The sequence below is a fragment of the Oncorhynchus tshawytscha genome, linkage group LG03 (genome assembly GCF_018296145.1).
Source record: "Oncorhynchus tshawytscha isolate Ot180627B linkage group LG03, Otsh_v2.0, whole genome shotgun sequence".
Taxonomy (NCBI): domain Eukaryota; kingdom Metazoa; phylum Chordata; class Actinopteri; order Salmoniformes; family Salmonidae; genus Oncorhynchus; species Oncorhynchus tshawytscha.
In genome coordinates this window covers 33,167,311-33,188,173 of record NC_056431.1, presented here as the reverse complement: position 1 = coordinate 33,188,173, position 20,863 = coordinate 33,167,311, and positions in this window count along the sequence as shown.

Sequence of the window (20,863 nt, the reverse complement as noted above, 5' to 3'; positions counted from 1 at the left end):
CATGAGGCTTCTATTGAGAAGTTCAAAGAAGAGGATAGGCAACATCTGGCCAAGCTGCATGACTCCCACGAGGAAGGAAAAATAAAGGATGAGAAACTGGTAAATCAGACAATACAGTTAGATTAACAAGAATTTAAGCTTTTAACCGATATTAGACACTTGTATGTACCTAGATGTTTAAAATCCATCATTTTCACGATTCTTTATTTGAATTGCGCGCCCTCCAATTACAAATTAGTGCTCTAAGAAAAGGTAATAGTATCAATGAACTGCAGTTCTGACAAGATATAAAATGTTAAAATAGGAGGAAATCTGTAAATATAATAGTCACAAGCAGTTATCGAAAAACAGAAATGTGAGCTACTATTAGCCCACTTGCAGAAAACAGAATTAAAAATAACCAAAGACATTCTGCGAATAGCACTGGAGGAACTAATGGCTCATGCCCAGCAAACAAAGAAGGAAAATGACTCATTCAAACAAGAATGCAATACCTTACAGAACTTGGAAGACTCGTTAGAGAAGGAGCACAAAGACATGACTAGACAACTGGAGGACACGAGAAGATTGCTGTTACTTCTGCTTTAAGAACTAACACAGTGTTAAAACTTTTTAGGGCTGGGGTCCTTTTTTCAGAATTTCCAAATGACTGACGTGCCCAAAGTAAACTGCCTGTTACTCAGGCCCAGAAGCCAGGATATGCATATAATTGGTACCATTGGATAGAAAACACTCTGAAGTTTGTAGAAATTTTAAATTGATGTTTGAGAAAATCAGAAGAAAAACCAACCAGAATATTTTTTTGTTGAGATCCCATGCTCTTACAATGGAAAGCTATGGGTCCTATGCAATTCCAGCTCCCATATTGCAATTCCTATTGCTTCCACTAGATGTCAACAGTCATTGGTTAAGGTTTCAGGCTTGTTTCTTCCAAAACGAGGAAGAATTTTGAGTTTTGGTACTGGGAGTCACAGTTGGAAATCAGTCTGTGTGCGCGCACTTGCTAATTTTACTTTTCTATTGAACATACTTCTTTCAGTATGAAATTTTATAGTTTAATTACATTTCAGGGTACCTGAGGATGTATAGAAACATAGTTTGACATGTTTAACAAAGTTTAATGGTAGTTTTTTGGATTCCTTTGTCTGCATGTTTAACTCTAAAAAATTGGGGCCAACTAAACAGACTTGGGGATATAAAGAAGCATTCTGTCTAACAAGATGACCATGCATGTTGTAGCTGGGACCCTTTGGATTGCAAATCAGAGGACATTTTCAAAAAGTAAGTGATTATTTAATTGCTATTTGTGATTTTATGAAGCCTGTGCTGGTTGAAAAAAATGTGTTGATGTGGGGAGTCGTCCTCAAACAATCGCATGGCAGGCTTTTGCTGTAAAGCCTATTGTAAATCAGACAATGTAGTTGGATTAACAAGCATTTAAGCTTTTAACCGATATAAGACACTTGTATGTACCTAGATGTTTAAAATCCATCATTTTTATGATTATTTATTTGAATTGCGCGCCCTCCAATTTCACCGGAAATTGTGTCCCGCTTGCCTAGCCCTATTAAGAAGGGACTCTCTGCACAAATTGCATTTTTGGCCGAGTCCGGTACATCCTGTCTTTGTCTCTAAGTTAGAGACTGAAAAGCTGCTAGTTGGGCAAGACCTAATGAACAGATTGGCCCCACTAATTGACTGTGGCCAAAATAAAATGTGGGCTCAAGTCAAGGTTCCTGATGTCATGACACCACATGACCTCCAGAGGGTATGCTGTGATGTGGTTAAAGTAGACAACACTGATAACCACCCGACGATGCAGATCTTTACTCGGCAGAAGATGACCCAAGCTATGGGAATCTGGAGCCACCCACTTGCAACACTCAAACCCATGCCAATCAGTTGTGTATGCCATTCTCGACGCCAAACCAGAACTGGATTCCCACCCAACTCCTTGGTGAGAGAGAAACATTAATCTGTGCTTTAGAACCATCTAAGTCTCAGCATTACTGCCCACGTGTTGCAAACGGCATTCAGGTAGAGAGAAAAGTAGTTGACAACTTGATAATGGCGCTGTCGTCAGCGAAATTGGCCATCTGTAAATCATTGTATGATTCTTAATGTGAGGACTCTTCAATTCGTTCTTGCTACCACCCCTGAAGCTGTTTCCAAACTCAAACTTAACAACAAGGAGTTGAAACACTACATGCGTGTTGTGCCAAAAGCTGACCCACTCTGTCTACATTGGTGCAGACATACTAGTGAGATTAGTGGCACAGCTAGACACAGTCAACAACATTCTGTGGTCACAAGCAGCTGTGGACCCGAATGATTGCTATTTTGATCTTTAGTGCATGCGCTCTGGTCAAACAATTCCTCAAGCTTGTCAAGTCGTGAATGAATGGGAAGCTGTCATTCCTGCGAAAACACTGGGAGTCCCACTTGGATTGAACCTAAAACTAGGTCAATCACTCAATGGTTCCCAAGCCTTCTTTCAACCGTCGCCCAAGTTCTATGACTTAGGTCTAATGGTATGTGAATATCCCTTGCTTGAAAGATCAACCGCGTTACGAACCGTCTGGTACAAAACCCACAAGAGACATTCATCCGCATGTCCTTGCAAGCTGCTTTGGGATACTTGATTGACAGCTCTTCCATTGAATTTGAGCTGATAATTCCAGAATAGGGGAACTCCCTCTCACCTTGATAGCCAATCAGGAACATGACAATGTCTTCTTTCTTGGTTCAAACAAAAACATTGCAGTGGTCCCTTACAAAACAGTGCACAGTGATACTAGATACTACTAGCTGCCAAAATGAAATTCTCAGTGAGGAAGTAATGACTGAGAGCCAAAGGGCCGAGCAAAATACTGCGACCAAACTGTGCAATGCAAATCCTATCATGGTTGATTCACAAAATTCTACAGAAAGTTTTGACTGAGCCAGACTATTTGAGTGTAAAGTTTTGTGAGATCAATGCTTACCTTGACATCCAGACTGCTGGAATGGACAACTCATTTTCCAAGCCAAGTGTCCAAACAGACAAGGAAGGAAAACTCAAAGGGGAGGTTTCATCACTTATTGGACAGTCTGATACACATAATACATATTTCCAGCTGGTGAAACAGGCAGCCGAGCCAAAGGATGCTATGCCAACACTTAGTGGACTCATTCCTGCTCAACAGGGGGTGGAATAGCAAATTGACAAACCATCTAATGCCAGCCATACCAAGAACCAGTTTACAATACTGTCTGGCCAATCGGTCATGATCAAAGATGGCTGGAGTGAGATCCCAGACAGAACAGACTGTTGGGAAACCCATTCAGACGCTGCCCACCTGGAAAAAGACAATGTCACCACAAAGCAAGGTGATTTGGAACCGGGCAGACCCACTCTTTCTGAGCAATCTGGTGTTGCTCACGACTCACATAAAGGACACATGCTTTCCCAAACCCCATCCACAGGACTAGGCCACGGACTTCCCTCCAAATCCCAGCAGGTTTACCCAGTGGAAAGGGGGAAGAAACAAATATTGTCCAAAACCTGGCAACGTGCCAACCACTTTCTGTCGTTACTGCCTTTTACAGTTTTTTCAACGCCAAGTTCGCAAACTCCTTGATAAGTTCACACTGATTACAAAGGGGGGAGCGATAATGACACCGTGCCAGGTAGGCCCCTTTTCAAAGCAACTCAGAAAGAGTTCCGGGGGGTGACTGACATTTTTTAACCTCACCAAATCATTTGGCACGTACATAAATGGTGCTCTCATTGTCTCTTATTGCAATTCTTTAATGGAAAACAGGTGCTACAATGACCCAGGATTAACCAAACCACATACTATCTTCCTCTTTCTGTAAGCCACATTTGCCCATGCACTCACTGGTCGATGTGCATTCAATTGCCTTGTTCTGGTAACGCTAAATATTGTGTCCCACAAACACACATAATTCTTGAATTGTACCTTAGTAGTCTCAGAATCACATTGGTTATTAGTGGTTATCCTATTGAAAGTGTCATGGTTGTGTATTCTAAACTTCTAATCTTCGGGGTACAACTCTAGAGGGTACCGTCCTCATAGTTAACTTGCATTCTACGCTGTTGAACAAGACACTTCATACCGTTGGTAGGCTCATATGACTATGCCCACGCCCAGATAGTAAACATGCTAATGCAGGGTTTGCTCAGAGAGATCAGCTCTTCTATTGATAACTTGTACATGGATAGAATCCCCTCCTATCTGCTCCCTGGTGCGGAAAATCCTACAGTCAGCCACTGTAGGGATGGTACAAACACGACAAGTGCACCTATCTTATAGTTTAGGCAGTGCAATTCCAATCCATGTCTACCCAAAAGCAAGGGAGATCGTTTTTCTTATGATTGATAACAAGAAAATCTAGAGGCTCAAGTCTGTCCTCTACGTATGATTTTGGCAAAATGAAATAAACAAAAAAGAAACGTCCTTTTTTCAGGACACTGTCTTTCAAAGATAATTCGTAAAAATCCAAATGACTTCACAGATCTTCATTGTAAAGGGGTTAAACACTGTTTCCCATGCTTTTCAATGAACCATAAACAATTAATGAACATGTACCCGCTAAGGACACTAAAGAGGCCTTTCTACTGACTCTGAATAACACCAAAAGAAAGATGCCCAGGGTCCTTGCTCATTTGCATGAACGTGTCATATGCATGCTGCAAGGAGGCATGAGGACTGCAAATGTGGCAAGGGCAATAAATTGCAATGTCTGTACTGTGAGATGCCTAAGACAGCGCTACAGGGAGACAGGACGGACAGCTGATCGTCCTCGCAGTGGCTAATCACGTGTAACAACACCTGCACAGGATCGGTACATCCGAACATCACACCTGCGGGAAAGGTGCAGGATGGCAACAACAACTGCCCGAGTTACACCAGGAATGCACAATCCCTCCATCAGTGCTCAGACTGTCAGCAATAGGCTGAGAGAGGCTGGACTGAGGGCTTGCACCTATGGGCACAAGCCCACCGTCGCTGGACCAGACAGGACTTGCAAAAAGTGCTCTTCACTGATGAGTCGCGGATTTGTCTCACTCTAAACAGACAGAATCCAGACCATTCATATGGAATCAGGAATAATTTTTGTTAACACAAAAACCTTACTTTTTGTGAGAAATCATTACATAAGGTTCTGGGCAGGGAGGCAGGAAGTGTACTGATATATACTTTGATCATTGTGCGCTGTATAAATATGAAATTATATTGTGTATTCGCCCCATTGTGAATTACATCACTATTTCAAGAACTTCTCATGTTTTCTATGATTATGTTGGGAACATTATGCCCTGAAAAATGACCCACCTGTTGTGCAAAGGATTTATCCGTCGATAACGGAAACAATGTTAAATTCCTTAAGGAAAGGGACTCTCCCATCTGGGTCTGGGTGCACCTCCTGCTAAGCGAGACCATGGAAAGTTTCAGAAGCCTCAGCGACTCGCCCCGTCCTCACTGGCCATTCGAACTGGACTAAAAAAGTTTAGCACCAGTAATAGCCCCGCGACTGAAATCCTGCTGAAGCTCCGACTTCAGCGTAGTTAGTAACTGGAAAGCTCCCTTGCTTATTGATCCCCCTCCGATCTCAGTGAGTGGAGTCCAAACACCATTATTGGAATTTGAACGATTATCCTCTGCTCTCGCTTCAATCTCTTTAGGACAAAGACACCAACCCAGAACTGATTGAACAGGGACTTTCTCCCTTTTTCGCATAGAAGGGATGTTTGGTAATCTGACCAGAGATTCAGCTACAGAATTTAATGTATGCCCATTCAATGCGGCCTCCTTTAATCCCTATTGGTGTGAGTGTGTAAAACTGTGTGTACCTAAATACTGCTTAGGATATCTCTCTCAAATTCCCTCCTTTGTCTTGTTTAGAATCATCATGAGTAAATTGCTTGTCCTATCCTTGTGAGTTAAAAGAAACACTCCTCTCCTTTCCCCTTGCTAACGAATTCATATTTGCCCAAATCTGTCACTCATTCATTTATCCTGTGTACTGTAGTATTATTTTGCTTTAATAATACATCTTCGTTTTATAAAATAGTATCACTGTCTCTGAGATGTTTAATTCAACTGGTCAGTAAAAGAACTCTACACAACCTTCAGATTATAATTGTAACACGTAGGCCTACAGTTTATCCCTATTTGCTAAGAAAGTTTCCCAAAGAATTTAATGATAGGTAGGGACCCATTTACTGTAAAATGAGAAATCCATAGATAAATCCAGATTTTACATCCCATAATATATATCCCAATTGACCCTCTAGTCCTGTCTAAACCGGGGATTGGGGTTTCTAAGCTAACATATGGAATTGTTTTAAGATGGTCATACAAAGGATCATTTAGCGCTATATTTTTTTAACTGGTACCGGGGACCTTCAGATGAGTCTTGTGAGGCTTGTGGAAGACCATCATGTTCGTGAGAGTCTCAGCTTTCAATAGTGTTCATACTACTTTGTCGGCCAAACCGTTCAGACGCTATAGATGTTTTTGTGAGAAGACCAAATTTCGGGATGTCTCATGGTCTGACAAAGATTGCCCTCTTGTAACTTGGCCACCTTTCACAGCAAATGCGGAAGGGCGATATCGGCGGATGAGACTCAGCCCATGAGAAAAAACACATATCTCTTGGTTAAACCTACAGATTTTGATGAGGATCTGTTTATTATGGTACTTAGATTTCTGCGGGAGCTTGACCAATGTAGGCCAAGGGTTAATTAGACGTTATCATAACGAAAGGCCACATAACGTAAGGCCTCTTGTGACATTTTTGACCAACAGGGTTTGACGTGTGCACGTGCGTGCGTGCAAGGCAAGTGTGTCTCCGGGAGGTTTACAGCATGCTTAAGGCCTGACATGAACAAAAGTTGTACAATCAATAGCAGTACGATATTACTTTCATGTAAATGTGTCATTTAGTGAGTTAATTTTAAAAAAGTATATCAAATCAAATTTTATTGGTCACATACACAAGGTTAGCAGATGTTATTGTGAGTGTAGTGAAATTGTCACGGCTTTCGTCGGAAGAAGAAGAGTCATTGGACCAAAATGCAGCGGGGTACGTGTTCATCTTCATTAGCTTGACTGACTGAACACTGAATACAAAATAACAAAAATAATAGCCGAAACAGTTCTGCAAGGTGCAACCAACACTAAACACGGAAATAACCGCCCACAACTAACAGTGGGAAAACAGGCTACCTAAGTATGGTTCTCAATCAGAGACAACGAAAGACAGCTGTCCCTGATTGAGAACCATACCCGGCCAAAATATAGAAATACAAAACCTAGACATACAAACATAGACTGCCCACCCACATCACACCCTGACCAAACAAAAAATAGAAACATACAAAGCAATCTACGGTCAGGGCGTGACAGAAATGCTTATTGACACACAACTGTGTCAATCTAAGTAACATAATAAAAAAATCCCCATCAAAGTCCGTCAATTTAATGTAGAGATATTTTTTGCATAGGCTGCTTCTCAATCCACCCATGTCGGCCTTCCCAATCTAAGGTGGACAAGCTACAGCTGTGCTTGTAATACCATGAGACATCCCGAAAATTAGCATTATCATGAAAACGTCTGTAGCGTCTGAACGGTTTGGGCTACCCACTAATATACCACTCTATGGAAATATGAGCTTCCCAAACACGATGTTATTCTCCGTTTTGCTCTACTACCCCCATAAATGTCAAAAGACGATGATACCTGATACCGGTTTAAAAAATGGAAGTATGGATGTAGTGTGTGTCAACAAAAAAATATATATTTCCTGAGCTGTGTTATGTCTCCTAGATAGGTAGGACAGACACATCAAAATCTTATTCCTTACAATACATTTCTCTTTTGCCATTTATGCATGTCCTATTCAATGTGTTTCTATGGGCTATAGTAAAGGCCAAATTCAATATTTTTTCAAATATTTTTGGGGGATTTTTATACATACCTACAGGGGTCCTACATTTCTAAATCAAATAGCTAAATGATCCATGGTATGACCATCTACATTTTTTTCCAAATGTTAGATTAGTGGAACCCATAGTATCAATGTCATGGCAAGGGACGCTGTTTGAGAATTATTGTTTGTGTGTGTGTGTGTGTACTTTTGGAAAGTTAACACCTCTGGAATGCCCCCTGCAGAGCCTGGACTTCAGGAGGCTTGGAAGTGTGTTTATTGGAGTGTTTTGGCAGGAAGAGATGTGAACGCTGGCCAGAATAACGGAACAACACTGGAATGTGGTACAGCAGGGAATATCCTGAGTCAAAGACAAGGCATCTTGGGGGGTTTTGGGGTAGGAAAGCTTTAGGGCAGAAGTGTTCAAGCTGTGTTTTCCATCAGTTAAATGACACAAATATCAACTTTTTGTTAAGGTACCTACCCCCCACTAGTCGTTAGGACGTCCCTGGAACATCACTAAATGGTTGTGGTCAGTTCCCAAGTCGTCCTGGGGACGTCACCTTATGGTCACAAAGAAACATACCCGTCCCCCCACTAATTTCATTACACATCACCCCTTGTTACTGTTGCCAAGCCCATCAAGGCCTTGATTGGTGAACCACTGAGCCATTAAATTGTTTAAACCTTTATTTCAATAGGGAAGACATTCACAGATGTTTGTCTTTTGGCAATGCGAGGAACACCTATCTGTGATGAACTACTCTGGCCTGCAGTACTGTCAGGTCAGCAGCGTGAGTTTCGCCTCCTCAGTTTGTTTTGATTCTACTGAGGAGAAGTATCGTTCACATGTACGCAAATGTACAGTGGGGCAAAAAAGTATTTAGTCAGCCACCAATTGTGCAAGTTCTCCCACTTAAAAAGATGAGAGAGGCCTGTAATTTTCATCATAGATACACTTCAACTATGACAGACAAAATTAGAAAAAAAATCCAGAAAATCACATTGTGGGATTTTTAATGAATTTATTTGCAAATTATGTTGGAAAATAAGTATTTGGTCAATAACAAAAGTTTATCTCAATACTTTGTTACATACCCTTTGTTGGCAATGACAGAGGTCAAACGTTTTCTGTAAGTCTTCACAAGGTTTTCACACACTGTTACTGGTATTTTGGTCCATTCCTCCATGCAGATCTCCTCTAGAGCAGTGATGTTTTGGGGCTGTTGCTGGGCAACACGGACTTTCAACTCCCTCCAAAGATTTTCTATGGGGTTGAGATCTGGAGACTGGCTAGGCCACTCCAGGACCTTGAAATGCTTCTTACGAAGCCTCTCCTTCGTTACCCGGGCGGTGTGTTTGGGATCATTGTCATGCTGAAAGAACCAGCCTCGTTTAATCTTCAATGCCCTTGCTGATGGAAGGAGGTTTTCACTCAAAATCTCACGATACATGGCCCCATTCATTCTTTCCTTTACACAGATCAGTCGTCCTGGTCCCTTTGCAGAAAAACAGCCCCAAAGCATGATGTTTCCACGCCCATGCTTCACAGGAGGTATGGTGTTCTTTGGATGCAACTCAGCATTCTTTGTCCTCCAAACACGACGAGTTGAGATTTTACCAAAAAGTTATATTTTGGTTTCATCTGACCATATGACATTCTCCCAATCTACTTCTGGATCATCCAAATGCTCTCTAGCAAACTTTAGACGGGCCTGGACATGGCTTAAGCAGGGTCACATGTCTGGCACTGCAGGATGAGAGTCCCTGGCGGCGTAGTGTGTTACTGATGGTAGGCTTTGTGACTTTGGTCCCAGCTCTCTGCAGGTCATTCACTAGGTTCCCCCGTGTGGTTCTGGGATTTTTGCTCACCGTTCTTGTGATCATTTTGACCCCACTGGGTGAGATCTTGCGTGGAGCCCCAGATCGAGGGAGATTATCAGTGGTCTTGTATGTCTTCCATTTCCTAATAATTGCTCCCACAGTTGATTCCTTCAAACCAAGCTGCTTACCTATTGCAGATTCAGTCTTCCCAGCCTCGTGCAGGTCTACAATTGTGTTTCTGGTGTCCTTTGACAGCTCTTTGGTCTTGGCCATAGTGGAGTTTGGAGTGTGACTGTTTGGAGGTTGTGGACAGGTGTCTTTTATACTGATAGCAAGTTCAAACAGGTGCCATTAATACAGGTAACGAGTGGAGGACAACGGAGCCTCTTAAAGAAGAAGTTACAGGTCTGTGAGAGCCAGAAATCTTGCTTGTTTGTAGGTGACCAAATACTTATTTTCCACCATAATTTGCAAATAAATTAATTAAAAATCCTTCAATGTGATTTTCTGGATTTTTTTTTCTCATTTTGTCTGTCATAGTTGAAGTGTACCTATGATGAAAATGACAGGCCTCTCTCATATTTTTAAGTGGGAGAACTTGCACAATTGGTGGCTGACTAAATATTTTTTTGCCACACTGTCAATATGATATACAAGACCAAACTTAAGGTACATTTGATAGAATGCATTCCAATGTTGTGTTGCTAGCGAACCTTTTGTGATGAAATATTATTCTGTTGAAAGAGTTCTTCCAAGTGGTGCAATGTTAACTTCTTCGAGATAGGGGGCGCTCTTAATTTTTGGATAAAAAACATTCCCGTTTTAAACAAGATATTTTGTCACGAAAAGATGCTCGACTATGCATTTAATTGACAGCTTTGGAAAGAAAAAACTCTGACGTTTCCAAAACTGCAAAGATATTATCTGTGAGTGCCCCAGAACTAATGCTACAGGCGAAACCAAGATGAAATTTCATACAGGAAATGGTCCAGAGTTTGAATGCCCTGTGTTCCAATGTCTCCTTATATGGCTGTGAATGCGCCAGGAATGAGCCTGCACTTTCTGTCGTTTCCCCTAGGTGTCTGCAGCATTGTGACGTATTTGTAGGCATATCATTGGAAGATTTACCATAAGAGACTACATTTACCAGGTGTCCGCCCGGTGTCCTCCGTCGAAAGTATTGCGTAATCTCCAGGTCCATGCGCGTTCCATTTCTTCAGAGGAGAAACCAAACTGCCACGAATTATTTATCATCGATAGATACAGTGCCTTGCGAAAGTATTCGGCCCCCTTGAACTTTGCGACCTTTTGCCACATTTCAGGCTTCAAACATAAAGATATAACTGTATTTTTTTGTGAAGAATCAACAACAAGTGGGACACAATCATGAGGTGGAATGACATTTATTGGATATTTCAAACTTTTTTAAACAAATCAAAAACTGAAAAATTAGGCGTGCAAAATTATTCAGCCCCTTTACTTCTACTTTACTTTTACTTTTTTTTGATTTGTGCAGCAAACTCTCTCCAGAAGTTCAGTGAGGATCTCTGAATGATCCAATGTTGACCTAAATGACTAATGATGATAAATACAATCCACCTGTGTGTAATCAAGTCTCCGTATAAATGCACCTGCACTGTGATAGTCTCAGAGGTCCCGTAAAAGAGCAGAGAGCATCATGAAGAACAAGGAACACAGCAGGCAGGTCCGAGATACTGTTGTGAAGAAGTTTAAAGCCGGATTTGGATACAAAAAGATTTCCCAAGCTTTAAACATCCCAAGGAGCACTGTGCAAGTGATAATATTGAAATGGAAGGAGTATCAGACCACTGCAAATCTACCAAGACCTGGCCGTCCCTCTAAACTTTCAGCTCATACAAGGAGAAGACTGATCAGAGATGCAGCCAAGAGGCCCATGATCACTCTGGATGAACTGCAGAGATCTACAGCTGAGGTGGGAGACTCTGTCCATAGGACAACAATCAGTTGTATATTGCACAAATCTGGCCTTTATGGAAGAGTGGCAAAAAGAAAGCCATTTCTTAAAGATATCCATAAAAAGTGTTGTTTAAAGTTTGCCACAAGCCACCTGGGAGACACACCAAACATGTGGAAGAAGGTGCTCTGGTCAGATGAAACCAAAATTGAACTTTTTGGCAACAATGCAAAACGTTATGTTTGGCGTAAAAGCAACACAGCTCATCACCCTGAACACACCATTCCCACTGTCAAACATGGTGGTGGCAGCATCATGGTTTGGGCCTGCTTTTCTTCAGCAGGGACAGGGAAGATGGTTAAAATTGATGGGAAGATGGATGGAGCCAAATACAGGACCATTCTGGAAGAAAACCTGATGGAGTCTGCAAAAGACCTGAGACTGGGACGGAGATTTGTCTTCCAACAAGACAATGATCCAAAACATAAAGCAAAATCTACAATGGAATGGTTCAAAAATAAACATATCCAGGTGTTAGAATGGCCAAGTCAAAGTCCAGACCTGAATCCAATCGAGAATCGGTGGAAAGAACTGAAAACTGCTGTTCACAAATGCTCACCATCCAACCTCACTGAGCTCGAGCTGTTTTGCAAGGAGGAATGGGAAAACATTTGTCTCTCGATGTGCAAAACTGATAGAGACATACCCCAAGCGACTTACAGCTGTAATCGCAGCAAAAGGTGGCGCTACACAGTATTAACTTAAGGGGGCTGAATAATTTTGCACGCCCAATTTTTCAGTTTTTGATTTGTTAAAAAAGTTTGAAATATCCAATAAATGTCGTTCCACTTCATGATTGTGTCCCACTTGTTGTTGATTCTTCACAAAAAAATACAGTTTTATATCTTTATGTTTGAAGCCTGAAATGTGGCAAAAGGTTGCAAAGTTCAAGGGGGCCGAATACTTTCGCAAGGCACTGTATGTGAAAAACACCTTGAGGATTGATTCTAAACAACGTTTTATCTGAACTATGTTATATTTCTACATATTTTAAGACTATTATTACTTTTGAGGAATGGTACTATGTCTGTCACGATCTTCATCAAGGAAATGACCGGACCAAGGTGCAGCGTGGTAAGTGTACATTCTTTTAATTTTAATGTCGCCAACAAAATAATAAACAACAAAATGAACGTGAAGCTCTGTAAGGCAATACCTTCCACTAATAAAGACAACAACCCACAAATGAGAAAAGGAAAAAAGGCTACCTACGTATGATTCCCAATCAGAGACAACGATAGACAGCTGTCCCTGATTGAGAATCATACCCGGCCAAAAACAAAGAACCAGAAAGCATAGACTTTGCCACCCGAGTCACACCCTGACCAAAAAAACATAGAAAATAAAAGGATTTCTACGATCAAGGCTTGACAATGTCAATGAAATATTTGTATCCATTGAATTATCCATCAGTCTGTTTTGATTCTACTGAGGAGAGATGTGCACGGTGTGCAGCATTGATTTCATTGCATTTATTTAATCCAATCAAGATCATTAAAAAACAGAACACAGTGCAGAAAAGTAGCCAGACTGGCTACTCTAGGTAGTCCTGTATGGCCACACTTCCAATATTCCAGCAGATAGAAGCCACAAAACAAATCATGCTCTTTATGGTACAAGCAGGAACCTTGGGAAACGTGGTACATACTAGACACCATCATCACCATCGTCATCACCTATCATTTTCAGTCTGAGAGAGCCTGAAATGAAGGTAATTATGTACCAGTCCCAGTTGTGTAGTTTTCGAAAACAAACTGGTCACTAAGTGATCCTTAGAAAATGCTGCTTATTAAAGATTAGAGAAGGCGAAAATCATATTCACATAAACAACTGAAAATATACATGCTTCTGTGGTCCCAAGGCAATCAAAAGGCTAAATATTTGAACCCTTGTGAAACTGTATGTTCTGCTTATTGACTATCAATTCCTAAACCAAAGGAGTGGAAAACATTCTACAAAACCTCTCGCAAACCAAATGATTCATTCATTGAAATGTTAAGTGGTTCACCTCCTTTTCTCTCCACTTGCGAGCTGATGTGGTGTTGGTGGTAGTGTGTTTGTATGCTTATGTGTGTTTGAATCTCTCTCTGTGATTGTGTGTGTATGCATGTGTGTGAGAACATGAAGTGTTGGTGTTTTCTCTCCAGGCGTTGTGCATTAGGCCGAATGCCATGCACCTTCGCCCACCACTCTCCTCCCACACCATAGCCCCTGTACACCGAGGGCACAACACAAGCCCTAGCTGCAACCAGTCTGAGAAAGGCACATCTCATTGATGTTTGAGCAAGCTAGCTGCAGTGATGAATGAGGACCAGTGACGAGACATCTCTGACAATGCCTCTGTGATAACTATGTTCAGTTTATGTCTCAGTTGTTGAATCTTATATTCATACAAACATTTACACGGGCACACGTTTATTGAGAATTAAGTTGCAGTTGACAGTGAGAAGATGTTTCTTTTTTTGTTGAGTTTATACAGAGTACTGCACAGACTTACATTTTTTTATTTTATTTAACCATTATTTAACTAGGCAAGTCAGTTAAAAACAAATGATTTTTTACAATGTCGGCCTACCCCAGCCAAACCCTAACCTGGACGACGCTGGCCAAATTGTCCACCGCCCTATGGGACTCCCAATCACAGCCGGTTGTGATAAAGCCTGGAATCAAACCAGGGTCTGTAGTGATTCCTCTAGCATTGAGATGCAGTGCCTTAGACCGCTGTGCCACTCAGGAGCTCTACAATTACTTAGGTTTAAAAACAGGCTCAACTGGACACCTTAATGACGCAGTGAATGAACTGAGAGTGAAAGCATGCAGGTAATTCTACGCCATTCAAAAACTAATTCAATTTGAAATGCCTACCTAAAACGAATTGAATGTGTCATTGAACCAATTGCACTTTATGGCAGTGAGATGTGGGGTCCACTTGCAAAACAAGATTTCACCCAATGGGACTAACACCCCATTAAAACCCTGCATGCAGAGTTCTGAAAGATGATCCTACATGTCCAGAGGAAAGGTACAAACAATGCATGCAGGGCAGCATTAGGCCAAACTCAAAAAATAGCAATTAAGTTTTGGATATAACTAAAATACAGTGACCACCTCTCAAATCATTACCAAGCCCTGCAAAACCAATAGCTGAGCAAAGAAAAGAGTCCCCTCATCCAGCTGGTTCTGGTGCTGAGTTCACAAACCTGTTCTGCTAACACACTGAAGCCTCAGGACCAGAACATCCAATTAGTCAGATCAAAACAAAACTACATTGCTTATTGGGAAACACAAGCACAAAGCAAAATGCAGAGCTATCTGACCTTGGTTACCGATCAAAACCTTAGAAAAAGCCATTGAGAAGGTAGACACAGGAAAACATAGCTCCCTGTAGAGGAAAGAATGGGCAAACACTGCACCACAGCAGAACCCGTGACAGAGCTGCATTTCCTGACAAAATGTCAAAAATATAAATTAGAGTGTCATTTCCCCAAATTTGAAACCCTTACTCAAGGTTTCAATGACCTCTCTGATGAGGATAGATTACCCGTTCTGTTGGGGGAGGACACAGAGAGCTGTGAGTTGGCAGCGTATTACATTGCTGCCTGCCATAAGATGAGGGACAGTGTCTGACAGACCGACCAACCCGCACATGTTCTCTATGCTTATTACTATTGTTCCATGTATGGTTATTTTGACCCTTGGTTATTGTTGTTACTTTTGTCCCGTTGACAATATTGATGATTTATTATTAAATATGTTAATATTGTATATCCCCAAAGTAAGCGTTGGCAACATGTACATTGTTACGTCATGCCGAGAGAGATACTATGGCTTGACATGTCACCCAGATAGACTTTGGGTGGGTTGGGGCTTGGATATCTAGGGGGAGAGGGGGAAGATATAAGTAGTGAGGGACACAGAGAGTTTAATGTTTAATTTGTACAGGGCAAAGGCTGTATGTCCGAGTGACTGTCTGGCTAGTGATCAGTGTTTGGGATAGTTCTGTAATCGGTGAAGGAATCAGGTTCGACCAACATGTTGATAGTAAATTCATTACCAAACAGGTTCCTACATCAATCAATCACATGTATTTCATGAAGCCCTTTTTACTTCAACTGTTACCAATGGGAAGCGCTGACTGTTGACATGTATTTTGGTGTTGAGCTAAGGAAAGTCAGTGCCACTTTACATTATAAGAAAAAATTATATTTACCAAGTAATCCCATAGGCATGTTCAGTATAACTACATTGGAAGAGCACTACATTTAGTTAGTACTTACAGTTCATACAACTGTTTTACCGGTTTGGATCTTCCAGGGCATTTCTGCATTGATTCCCTCTGATCGGAATACCTATGTAAGAATGCTGTTCATTGACTACAGCTCAGCATTCAACACCATAGTACCCTACAAGCTCATCATTAAGCTTGAGGCCTTGGGTCTCAACCCCACCATGTGCAATTGGGTCCTGGACTTTCTGATGGGTTGCCTCCAGGGGGTGAAGGTAGGAAACAACATCTCCACTTCGCTGATCCTCAACACTGGGGTCCCACAAGGGTGTGTGCTCAGCCCCCTCCTGTACTCCCTGTTCACCCATGACTGAGTGGCCATGCACACCTCCAACTCACCTAAAACCCAAACAAACTTTTACAGATGCACAATTGAGAGCATCCTGTCAGGCTGTATCATCACCTGGTACGGCAACTGCACCACCCACAACCGTAGGGCTCTCCAGAGGGTGGTGCGGTCTGCACAACGCATCACCGGGGGCAAACTACCTGCCCTCCAGGACACCTACAACACCCGATGTCACAGGAATGCCAAAAAGATCATCAAGGACAACAACCACCCGAGCCACTGCCTGTTCACCCTGCCTTAAAGCTGGGACAGAGAGACTGAAAAATAGCTTCTATCTCAAGGCCATCAGACTGTTAAACAGCCATCACTAACTCAGAGAGGCTGCTGCCTACATACAGACTTGACATAATTGGCCACTCTAAGAAATGGATCACTCGTCACTTTATTAATATCACTTTAATAATGATCTTTACATATATTGTATTACTCATCCAATATGTATATACTGTATTTAATACCATCTATTGCATATTGCCTATGCTACTCGGTCATTGTGCATCCATATATTATATGTACATATTCGTATTCCATCCCTTTACTCAGATTTGTGTGTATTAGGTAGTTGTTGTGGAATTGTTTGATTACTTGTTAATATTGCTGCACTATTGGAACTAGGAGCATTTCACTAACCATGTGTATGTGACCAATAAAATTTGATTTGATAATATCTTATCATCTGCCAGTGTTGGTGGAGCAACATAGTGGACTGTCACTGCGCAGTGTATGGTTTTGATGAGACTCTGCAAACGTATTCTACTTTGAGTGACCATATCCAATTGGTTGCTAATGGCTACTCAGTGAAATGAGTCATGGCAACAGCACTGGTGTGGTTGTTAGGGCAGAGAGAGTGTCACCCATGGAGACCATGTCGCAGCCAAGAGTCTCTAAGAGCTCTGTCTCTCACTCGCTCACAATCCCAATCCTTAACCTAGAGTAGTACAAATACACTACATGGCCAAAGGTATGTGGACACCTGCTCATCGAACATCTCATTCCAAAATCATGGGCATTAATATGGAGTTGGTCCCCCCTTTTCTGCTATAACAGCTTCCTCTTCTCTGGGAATGCTTTCTGCTAGATGTTGGAACGTTGCTGCTGGTACTTGCTCCCATTCAGCCACAAGAGCATTAGTGAGATCAGGCACTGATGTTGGGCGATTAGCCCAGACTCCAATTCATCCCAAAGGTGTTTGATGGAGTTGAGGTCAGGGCTCTGTGCAGGTCAGTCAAGTTCTTCCAGACCAAGCTCGACAAACCATTTCTGTATGGATCTCGCTTTGAGCACTTGGGCATTGTCATGTTGAAACAGGACAGGGCCTTCCCAAAGTTTTGCCACTACGTTGGAAGTACAGAATCGTCTAGAATGTCATTGTATGCCATAGTGTTAAGATTACCCTTCACTGGAACTAAGGGGCCTAGCCTGAACCATGAAAACAGCCCCAGACCATTATTCCTCCTTCACCAAACTTTTCCGTGTTTATTGGGGCAGCCGACGCCTGCTATTGCACATGACGATCTTAGGCTTGTGTGTGGCTGCTCTGCCATGGAAACCCATTTTATAAAGTTCACAACGAACAGTTATTGTGCTGACGTTGCTTCCAGAGGCAGTTTGGAATTCAGTAGTGAGTGTTGCAACCGAAAACAGATGTCTTTACGTACTATGTGCTTCAGCACTCGGCGGCCCAGTTCTATGAGCTTGTGTGGCCTACCACTTCTCGGCTGAGCCATTTTTGCTCCTAGACGTTTCTACTTCACATTAACATCACTTACAGTTGACCGGGGCACCTCTAGGAGGGCAGAAATTTGACAAACTGAATTGTTGGAAAGGTGGAATCCTATGATGGTGCCACATTGAAAGTCACTGAGCTCTTCTGTAAGGCCATTCTACTGCCAATGTTTGTCTATGGAGATTGCATGGCTGTGTGCTCAATTTTATACACCTGTCAACAACCGGTGTGGCTGAAATAGTCAAATCCACTAATTTGATGGGGTGTTCACATAATTTTTCAAAATCTACACTTGTCTTTTCTGCATTGGCCATATTAGTTACAAATGACATAGTGTTACACCATGACCGTTACAATTCCATGTAACTACGTTGTAATTAGTCAAAAGACAGACTTGACAAAGATTCCATTTTCCTCAGGGAGAAACTACATTATTCTCAATCAGCGGGGTGAGTTCATCACAGCTTCATCTGCAGTCCATGGAGATAAATGTAATGGGGCTGTGGCTGGGCTGCTCCCTCCCATATGGGTTTGGAGGGGAGAGAGGGAAAAGGAGAGAGGGAAAATAAGAGGGAGAAGGGAAGAGAGAGGAAAGGGATAGATAGATGGAAGGATGGAGAGATGGATGAAGAGTAGGAGAGAGGGAGAGAGATTGATGGAGAGAGGGAGTCTTAATAAGGCTATTGAGTGGCTTTACACCTCATCTCTGTAGAAATGAATTTGGAGAGAGCTTTAGGGAATTAATCAGAGCACTCTGCCAGGGAGATGTAGTGCAACCAACTATGAAGGGTAAATCAATGCACTACCTCTCTCCACACATCTTTCTCTCTCTACCCCACTTTCTGCCTCCCTCTCTAATTACACATATCTTTATTTCTGTCTCTCCTCTGTCACTCCCTCTACACCTCTCCTTCTTTCTCAACACCTCTCTTTCTCTCTCTCACTCTACACCTATCTCGCTCCCCCTTTCTTTTTCTCTCTCCCTCTATCTATGCCAGCTCTCCCTCCCTCTCTCTCTACACCTCTCTCTCTCTTTACACATCTCTCTCACTCACTCATTCTTATTTTGTAATGAGTAGTCCATTAACTGAAGCTGAAGATGTGGTTTGTGGATGTGCGTAAAGGTATGGAACTGTGCAGATGTTACTGTATGTACAAAAATAATATATGCATGTACAGTACATGCCTCGATAAAGCTTATTGATCTCACCAAGTAGTTATTTGGTAAACATTAAACATTAGACCATATGAATTACTGAAAATATACAGTGCCTTCAGAAGTGTCTGCCCTATCCTATATCTGAGAGATATAAGAAAGATCAGAATTTTGGTTATTTTTTACATGTATTTAACACCTTGGCACTAAACAGTCTCCATATACTGTATAGTTAGGCTTGTGGGTGCCCAAACTGTTCTGACTCTACAGACAGAAGTTGGCAGATCGGCTGTACCAACTTCAGACAAGTCCCAAGACAACTGTGGGGGTTGTAGAGGAAAACGGAGAACATCATCGTGTTCATGAGAGTCATCTTTTCATAGTGGGGCTAAAAAAATGTGTAGGCCAAACCGTTCGGACACTACAGATGATTTTGTGAGAAGACAAATTTGCTGATGTCCAATACAACACATTACTGAGTACCACTCCACATATTTTCAAGAATAGTGGTGTCTGCATCATGTTATGGGTACATTTGTAATCTTTAAAGACTGGATAGTTTTTCAGGATAAAAAAGAAACAGAATGGAATTAAGCACAGGCAAAACCATAGAGGAAAACCTGGTTCACTCCTCTTTCCACCAGATGCTGGGAGATAAATTCACCTTTTAGGAGGACAATAGCCTAAAACACAAGGTCAAATCTACGCTGGAGTTTTTTACCAAGAAGACAGTGAATTTTCCTGAGTGGTTGAGTTACAGTTTTGATTTAAATCTACTTGAACATCTATGGCAAGACCTGAAAATGGTTGTGTTGATGATGAATAATCAATTTGTGCTTGAATAATTTTTTTCATAATAATGTGAAAATGTTTCACAATCCAGGTATCCAGGTGAAAATCTCTTAGAGACCTACCCAGAAAAACTCACAGCAGTAATCTTTGTCAAAGGTGCTTCTACAAAGTATTGACTCAGTGGTGTGAGTACTTATGTAGATGAGATGAATCTATATTTAATTTTCAATACATTTGCTAAAAAATCTTTAAAAATGTTTTCACAGTGTATTGTGTGTGGAACTTCAAAGCCTATTCACAATGATATTGGTCTGGATGCTGATAGGGGAAACTTGCTGAATGATCAGAGAATTGATTGTCAAAGCTCTTATTTTAGGCTATTTACAGAAAAATAAGTCCTGGATGCTTTGGTAGCAGTAGACAACAAGACACCCACAGGGGCTGACCATTTGGATCCCTGTCTGCTTAAGTATGCAGCGCCCATCATAACTCACTTTATTTATTTAACATTATCAGGAAATATTAAAAAAGTATGGAAACTAGCTCTTGTGCTACCACTCCATAAGGGTGGGGATGGAGTTAGGTAAATCAGCCATTCATTTCTTTGTTTGGAGTGATCTACAATACACTTTTACATTAGAAGGATTGGGTCAGGTGGGCATTTCAGATGGTTTTTAACGGATATTTTTAGTGAAGAATGAGTCTGTTTTTATGATTGTGTTTTGCTTTTTGTGTATTAAATATTAGATTAATATTTTAAGATAAAAAAAATAAAAAATTCAACTGGGCGTCACCATTG